We start from the raw sequence: 9,498 nt of genomic DNA, 5'->3' as shown, positions 1-9,498 counted from the left end.
GTCCCTGGTCAGGAATGGTCTACTTTAACTACTATGGGCTGGTTATCATTCTGCAGGTCCCTGGTCAGAAGTTTTCTCCCTGGGTTTGAAGCAGTCTTCCCTACAGTTCTGAGAAAACATTTTGAATCATTCAGAAATCAAATGACTCTGAAGCTTAGCGAGTTGTTTCTCTATCTCCCTCTTCTCCTCCCTCTTTCCCTCCATCTCCAGCAGACATCATTAAGGCTGGGCTAGAGCCCCGGGCTGTGCATGAACCTTTTCTTCTAACTGTACACTTTATCCATAATTCAGCCATCTTAACTGAATTATTCAATCAAATAGTAAGGGGGAAATAATGGAGTTCACTGAATCTTACTTAAACATAAAACAATTTTAATGTTGATTTGAATTTTTTGAGGCTTTGGAGGGGATGTGGTGATGGGGATAAGTAGTGGTGTAGTGGTACATGCACGCACACACACACACACACACACACACACACACACACACACACACACACACACACACACACACACACACACACACACACACACACACAGACACAGACACAGACACAGACACAGACACAGACACACCACACTCACACACACTCCCACACACACACACTCACACACACACACTGACACACACATGCGCGTAGAGACACACACAGACAAACACACGCAGACACACACACACAGACATACACACAGACACACACATGGAAACACACCCACCCACACACGTAGACACACATACACACATACAAGCACAAACACACACTCGCAGAGACACACATGACACACACACAGACACACACACACACGCAGGCACACGCAGACACACACACAGACACACACACAAACACACACACACACACACACACACAGACACACACACAAACACACACATTCACTTTGCTAGTTCCTCTAAGTGTGAAGAGAGTAGAGAGAGGGTAAATGGAGGAGGGAGTAGAAGGGGGTTGATACTGTTTCTAGAAAAAAGCTGAATTAACATTAATTGCTGACTTTCAACACATGCATCCCCAATGGCACCCTATCATCTATTTAGTGCACTACTTTTGACCAGGGCCCTATGAGCTCTGTGGGCCCTGGTCAGACGTACTTTACCATATAAGGAATGGTGTGCCATTGGGGACGCAGTCCATGAGACGGAGTGCTAAATCATTTAGTCCCTGGAGTGGGGTGCCATGCACATTTTAAAGAGGGAAAAGAATCAGAATTCCCCAAATGAAAGAGGGGTGATATCATAAATAAATAAAGATACATGCTTCAGACAGACAGACAGACAGACAGACAGACAGACAGACAGACAGACAGACAGACAGGCAGACAGGCAAACAGGCAGACAGGCAGACAGACAGACAGACAGACAGACAGACAGACAGACCTCCTCTGGTTCAGTGGATAGACTGTAGATACAGACAGACAGACAGACAGACAGACAGACAGACAGACAGACAGACAGACAGACAGACAGACAGCACTCCTCTGGTTCAGTGGATAGACTGTAGATACAGACAGACAGACAGACAGACAGACAGACAGACAGACAGCACTCCTCTGGTTCAGTGGATAGACTGTAGATACAGACAGACAGACAGACAGACAGACAGACAGACAGACAGACAGACAGACAGACAGCACTCCTCTGGTTCAGTGGATAGACTGTAGATACAGACAGACATACAGACAGACAGACAGACAGACAGACAGACAGCACTCCTCTGGTTCAGTGGATAGACTGGAGATACAGACAGACAGACAGACAGACAGACAGACAGACAGCACTCCTCTGGTTCAGTGGATAGACTGGAGATACAGACAGACAGACAGACAGACAGACAGACAGACAGACAGACAGCACTTCTCTGGTTCAGTGGATAGACTGGAGATACAGACAGACAGACAGACAGACAGACAGCACTCCTCTGGTTCAGTGGATAGACTGGAGATACAGACAGACAGACAGACAGCACTCCTCTGGTTCAGTGGATAGACTAGCCAGACCTGGGTTCAAATAGTATTCGTTTTCTTTCAATGAATTGTACTTCTCTTGATTGGGGTTGCCTGGCTCAATGAAATACTGTCGAAAGTGCAAACCCTGTCCATCTGACACTCCAGACAGGCTGTGACAAACGCTTAAAGTATTTGGCAGATTTCAAGTAGCATGTGAACCCAGGTCAGGTGGATTCAGATACACTGGGAGATACTATAGTACAGCACACAGAGGTTTTCTAGGAGCATAGAGAGTGGCAGTAAAGCTACATTTCCCAACCCGTCTAGTGTGTCTGACTATGGCGTTTGGAGGGGGGGTGGTCTATCTGGAACAGCAGAACAGGACTTGGGGAACTTGGGGGACTTGGGGAAGGCATACTGAAGAATGTCCTCAGGACATACACGCTCCCACCATCCCAACCCCACTGCCTCTCTCTCTCTCTCAGGCACACACATTCACATATACCCGTTCAGGAGTGTACACACACACGCGCACGCACGCACACATACACAGACTGGGGCTGCATTAGTAACAAGCAGCCATCTGTGAAGACATGATGAACAATCCCAGGTGTGTTTGGCCTTGCAGACTGGTTAGAGCTCTTACAATGAGGAGGGAAAACAGTTGATATTCAGACTGGTTAGAGCTCTTACTATGAGGAGGGGAAACACATGATATTCAGACTGGTTAGAGCTCTTACTATGTGGAGGGGAAACACATGATATTCAGACTGGTTAGAGCTCTTACCATGAGGAGGGAAAACAGTTGATATTCAGACTGGTTAGAGCTCTTACTATGAGGAGGGGAAACACATGATATTCAGACTGGTTAGAGCTCTTACTATGTGGAGGGGAAACACATGATATTCAGACTGGTTAGAGCTCTTACTATGAGGAGGGGAAACATATGATATTCAGACTGGTTAGAGCTCTTACTATGAGGAGGGGAAACACATGATATTCAGACTGGTTAGAGCTCTTACTATGAGGAGGGGAAACACATGATATTCAGACTGGTTAGAGCTCTTACTATGAGGAGGGGAAACACATGATATTCAGACTGGTTAGAGCTCTTACCATGAGGAGGGAAAACAGTTGATATTCAGACTGGTTAGAAATCTTACTATGAGGAGGGAAAACAAATGATATTCTCAAATGATATTGAAAGTAATCGTTTCTCCACCTACTGAAATAACTTGTATTAGAGTAAATAGCAATTGTGGAGTAGGACAATTATTGCTGGTCATAATACCTGGCACCATCTGAATACAATGCCCCTTTTGACCGCTGTGCATATTGCATTAAACAATACGGAAGGAAACAGAGGCATAACATAACCTCTGTAGATATGTTTGGTCTGAAATGTATATACATTACTGCCAGCTGGTGTGTCTGCATTCCTAACCCCTCTTAATATCCAAGGAGAATGTTGTGAAGATGACACACTGTTTCCAGATACTTCTAATCTTTCTTATCCTCCTTCTTCTCCTCCTCCTCCTCTTCCTCCTCTCTTCCTCTTGTCTCAGTTTTATACATCCTGTTCCATATCATAATGTTTCACACATGGTCCCAGCTGAGGCGGAACTGTCTTTCCTGAGAGGCAGGAAGAGGGACATGAAGAGAGGAGAGGAAGACAAAGGAGAGAGGGAGAGATGGGCAGAGGAGAGGAGGGAGAGAGGGAGAGATGGGCAGAGATGAGGAGAGGAGGGAGAGAGGGGTGGGGAGAAAATAAGGTAGGGGTGAAAGAGAAGAGGAGGAGAGGAGAGGGGTGGAGAGGAGATATAGGGAGAGAATGGTAATATAGGGGTGGGAGAGAAGAGGAAAGGAGAGGAGCGGAGAGGAGATATAGGGAGAGAATGGTGAGAGAGGAGAGGAGAGGAGAGGAGAGGGGAGGGGAGGAGGGAAAGAGGGTGAATAAGAAAGGAGGGGTGAGAAGGAAGAAATGAGGAGAGAGGGAGGAGGGAGAGATATAGGGAGAGAATAGGGAATGATAGGTGAGAGGTCAAGATATGAGGCCCAGATACCCAGATGACTAATTTGACACATTTCCCACAATCCTTTTCTCACTGTCTGCCACCATCAACACGTTTACCATCCGGGAGAGGTGAGGCGTCCAAGGTCTGGCACAGGTCTGGTAAGACGGGATCCTCCTGATGTACACCCTAGTAGAGCTGTTGTCCAGGGAGACATTGTATCTAGCAGTGTTCCAGAGATGTGACACATACAGTATGAGCTACTTGGTTTATCCAGACTGTTGACTGTCTATCTCTCTGTTGCTGTCCTCCCAGGTCTGCCTCAGCTCTGGCAGGTAGACACATGCACTTTGTATTCTGAGGGAAAACTGGCAGGTAAACGTTGCCTTTTTTTGGAACAGATTTAAGACGGGTTTACCCTGCCCAAATCCTAACCTAAACCATTAGGGAGCAGAACACCACACTGTCCTTAGATCAGATTCACCGTCCTGGTTTTCACTGCAGCTGTTAGTAAATCTATTCAACTCTACATATCTGTCTTCCTTTGTGCTTAGTTTCAACTGTGGAACAAAGTTATTTGTGTGTGTGTGTGTGTGTGTGTGTGTGTGTGTGTGTGTGTGTGTGTGTGTGTGTGTGTGTGTGTGTGCGTGCGTGCACGTGTGTGTGTGTCCGTGCGTGCACGTGTGTGTCTGTGTGCACGAGCACGCGTACATATACGTGCGTGTCTTCCTTCGAACAAAGCCATCGTGTAGCTAGACAACCTCATTTCCCCCTTAACCCACTTCTGGAGCTGAGGAGGGCTGCTTCACTAATAGTTGTCGAGCCTTAGCTTCAGTAATAGTTACTAAGCGGTATAAAAAAGGGGGTCATTACGGGAAGCAGCCTGTCTCGTCTTAGTGTGTGTGTAATTAACATTTCACAGTGCCTATCTCATTAGACGAGACAAGGGAAGTTGAGCAGGCAGGAACTGAAGCACTGCAGCACAGTACGGCAAGCCACATGAGATTCAGAACTCAATGGAATCTGTCTCTCTTCTTATCCATCTAGAGAAAGGGACTTTTTCATCTGTTTTCTGTCTGTCTCTCTTCTTATCCATCTAGAGAAAGGGACTTTTTCATCTGTTTTCTGTCTGTCTCTCTTCTTATCCATCTAGAGAGAGGGACTTTTTCATCTGTTTTCTGTCTGTCTCTCTTCTTATCCATCTAGAGAAAGGGACTTTTTCATCTGTTTTCATCTGTTTTCTGTCTGTTTCTCTTCTTATCCATCTAGAGAAAGGGACTTTTTCATCTGTTTTCTGTCTGTCTCTCTTCTTATCCATCTAGAGAAAGGGACTTTTTCATCTGTTTATTGTCTGTCTCTCTTCTTATCCATCTAGAGAAAGGGACTTTTTCATCTGTTTTCTGTCTGTTTCTATTCTTATCCATCTAGAGAAAGGGACTTTTTCATCTGTTTTCTGTCTGTCTCTCTTCTTATCCATCTAGAGAAAGGGACTTTTTCATCGGTTTTCTGTCTGTTTCTCTTCTTATCCATCTAGAGAAAGGGACTTTTTCATCTGTTTTCATCTGTTTTCTGTCTGTCTCTCTTCTTATCCATCTAGAGAAAGGGACTTTTTCATCTGTTTTCTGTCCCTTTCTCTTCTTATCCATCTAGAGATAAATCAAATCAAATCAAACTTTATTTGTCACATGCGCCGAATGCAAGTGTAGACCTTACCGTGAAATGCGTATTTACAAGCCTTTTACCAACCGTGCAGTTCAAGAAGAAGTAAAGTAAAAAGTTTAGGGACTTTTTCAGAGTGTTTTCTGTCTCTTTCTCCTCCTATCCATCTAGAGATAGGAACTTTTTCAGTCCACAAAATAGCCCCTTGAAGCAGGTAAAAGTCGGACAGTATGAACATGCAGTAAGTGATAGCATTGTTATTTTTGGTTCAGTTGTGCAATGGCCTTGGTAGATAAACTTATATAGATTCCCTGTTGTTAGCTTACTCCAGGGACTGAGAATGATGAAGGCTTTCTCTATGTTACTCCAGGGACTGAGAATGATGAAGGCTTTCTCTATGTTACTGTAGGGACTGGGAATGATGAAGGCTTTCTCTATGTTACTGTAGGGACTGGGAATGATGAAGGATTTCTCTATGTTACTGTAGGGACTGGGAATGATGAAGGCTTTCTCTATGTTACTGTAGGAACTGGGAATGATGAAGGCTTTCTCTATGTTACTGTAGGGACTGGGAATGATGAAGGCTTTCTCTATGTTACTGTAGGGACTGGGAATGATGAAGGATTTCTCTATGTTACTCCAGGGACTGGGAATGATGAAGGCTTTCTCTATGTTACTGTAGGGACTGGGAATGATGAAGACTTTCTCTATGTTACTCCAGGGACTGGGAATGATGAAGGCTTTCTCTATGTTACTGTAGGGACTGGGAATGATGAAGGATTTCTATATGTTACTGTAGGGACTGGGAATGATGAAGGATTTCTCTATGTTACTGTAGGGACTGGGAATGATGAAGGCTTTCTCTATGTTACTGTAGGGACTGGGAATGATGAAGGATTTCTCTATGTTACTGTAGGGACTGGGAATGATGAAGGCTTTCTCTATGTTACTGTAGGGACTGGGAATGATGAAGGCTTTCTCTATGTTACTCCAGGGACTGGGAATGATGAAGGCTTTCTCTATGTTACTCCAGGGACTGGGAATGATGAAGGCTTTCTCTATGTTACTGTAGGGACTGGGAATGATGAAGGCTTTCTCTATGTTACTGTAGGGACTGGGAATGATGAAGGCTTTCTCTATGTTACTGTAGGGACTGGGAATGATGAAGGCTTTCTCTATGTTACTGTAGGGACTGGGAATGATGAAGGCTTTCTCTATGTTACTGTAGGGACTGGGAATGATGAAGGCTTTCTCTATGTTACTGTAGGGACTGGGAATGATGAAGGATTTCTCTATGTTACTGTAGGGACTGGGAATGATGAAGGATTTCTCTATGTTACTGTAGGGACTGGGAATGATGAAGGCTTTCTCTATGTTACTGTAGGGACTGGGAATGATGAAGGATTTCTCTATGTTACTGTAGGGACTGGGAATGATGAAGGCTTTCTCTATGTTATTGTAGGGACTGGGAATGATGAAGGCTTTCTCTATGTTACTCCAGGGACTGGGAATGATGAAGGCTTTCTCTATGTTACTCCAGGGACTGGGAATGATGAAGGCTTTCTCTATGTTACTGTAGGGACTGGGAATGATGAAGGCTTTCTCTATGTTACTGTAGGGACTGGGAATGATGAAGGCTTTCTCTATGTTACTGTAGGGACTGGGAATGATGAAGGCTTTCTCTATGTTACTGTAGGGACTTTCTCTATGTTACTGTAGGGACTGGGAATGATGAAGGCTTTCTCTATGTTACTCCAGGGACTGGGAATGATGAAGGCTTTCTCTATGTCACATGCAATGTCCAAGATGGCGTAGCAGTGTAGACGTCTTTGTCCTGTCGTGTCCCGTGTCCCTTGTATATATTTTTTTACATCTTTTTCTTCGCATGTCTTTTTAAAAATACTTTCTTAAACCTCAACTTCTAAATACTCTCCTGCAACCCGCCTCACCCAATGTGGCGTGGATCTGCTTTTTTCTAAAGTATTTCTATTTACTTCTGATCTGGAATCCATCAACTGAAGATAGCCAGCTAACCACCTACCAGCTATCAGTTAGCAAACCATTGCTAGCGGTCATCAGCTAACCTTTAGCTCGGAAAGCTCTCGCTAGTTCGAACAACGTGACTAAAACCAGAGCATAACGGACCTATTTCTCTCCATATCCCCGGATTCCTACCGCAAACTCTGAACATTTTCATCTGGATCTTCGCAACTAGCTAACCACAATCCCGGGTGACCACTCCTGGCTAGCGTTTCCATCCCGGAGCAAGCACCAATTAGCCTGAAGCTAGCCCGGCTAGGGCTCCTGTGCTACCACTGAAGCCCACTCCTGGGCTACAATATCTGGACCCCTTTACTGCCGATACGGAGCACGGAACCCCGCCGATCCTCTACGACTGGAATACCGACATAATCAGCCCGAGGACTCCAACAGGCCCCTCAGGCGTGACGCCCGCTGAAGGCCCATTCTGCTAACCTACTAACCTACCTACCTGCCTGCCCCGGTCTGCTAACTGCTAGCTTATCTTGCAGCTAGCGCAGCCAGGAAGCTAGCACCAGTTAGCAAACACAATTCTACAATTCACAACCTCTCTTTCGCCATCGCCATCCGGCTTGGATTCTCTGTCGACACGACCACGTCTGGTCTGCAGATGAATAACCCATCCACTGTGCCCTCAACCGGCCTCCGTCTGAGCAGACCCTCTCCGTCTGAGCAGACCACCCCCCGGGCTACTAACTTTAAACGCGTGCTAGCTTAGTGGAGGCCTCACTGCTCCATCTACGGCTCCATCTACGCCAGCTTTTTCAAGCAGAAATTTGCATCCTGTAGCTCTAACTCCAAAAAGTTCTGGGATACTGTAAAGTCCATGGAAAACAAGAGCACCTCCTCCCAGCTGCCCACTGCACTGAGGCTAGGTAACACGGTCACCACTGATAAGTCCGTGATAATCGAAAACTTCAACAAACATTTCTCAATGGCTGGCCATGCCTTCCTCCTGGCGACTCCAACCTTGGCCAACAGCCCCGCCCCCCCCGCTGCTACTCGCCCAAGCCTCCCCAGCTTCTCCTTTACCAATATCCAGATAGCAGATGTTCTGAAAGAGCTGGAAAACCTGGACCCATACAAATCAGCTGGGCTTGACAATCTGGACCCCCTATTTCTGAAACTGTCCGCCGCCATTGTCGCACCCCCTATTACCAGCCTGTTCAACCTCTCCTTCGTATCATCTGAGATCCCCAAGGATTGGAAAGCTGCCGCGGTCATCCCCCTCTTCAAAGGGGGAGACACCCTGGACCCAAACTGTTACAGACCTATATCCATCCTGCCCTGCCTAGCTAAGGTCTTCGAAAGCCAAGTCAACAAACAGATCACTGACCATCTCGAATCCCACCGTACCTTCTCCGCTGTGCAATCCGGTTTCCGAGCCGGTCACGGGTGCACCTCAGCCACGCTCAAGGTACTAAACGATATCATAACCGCCATCGATAAAAGACATTACTGTGCAGCCGTCTTCATCGACCTGGCCAAGGCTTTCGACTCTGTCAATCACCATATTCTTATCGGCAGCCTCAATAGCCTCGGTTTTTCTAATGACTGCCTTGCCTGGTTCACCAACTACTTTGCAGACAGAGTTCAGTGTGTCAAATCGGATGGCATGTTGTCCGGTCCTCTAGCAGTCTCTATGGGGGTACCACAGGGTTCAATTCTCGGGCCGACTCTTTTCTCTGTATACATCAATGATGTTGCTCTTGCTGCGGGCGATTCCCTGATCCACCTCTACGCAGACGACACCATTCTGTATACTTCCGGCCCTTCCCTGGACACTGTGCTATCTAACCTCCAAACGAGCTTCAATGCCATACAACACT

The sequence above is a fragment of the Salvelinus fontinalis genome, chromosome 1 (assembly GCF_029448725.1).
Source record: "Salvelinus fontinalis isolate EN_2023a chromosome 1, ASM2944872v1, whole genome shotgun sequence".
In the NCBI taxonomy this organism is placed as follows: domain Eukaryota; kingdom Metazoa; phylum Chordata; class Actinopteri; order Salmoniformes; family Salmonidae; genus Salvelinus; species Salvelinus fontinalis.
This window is presented reverse-complemented; position numbering follows the sequence as displayed.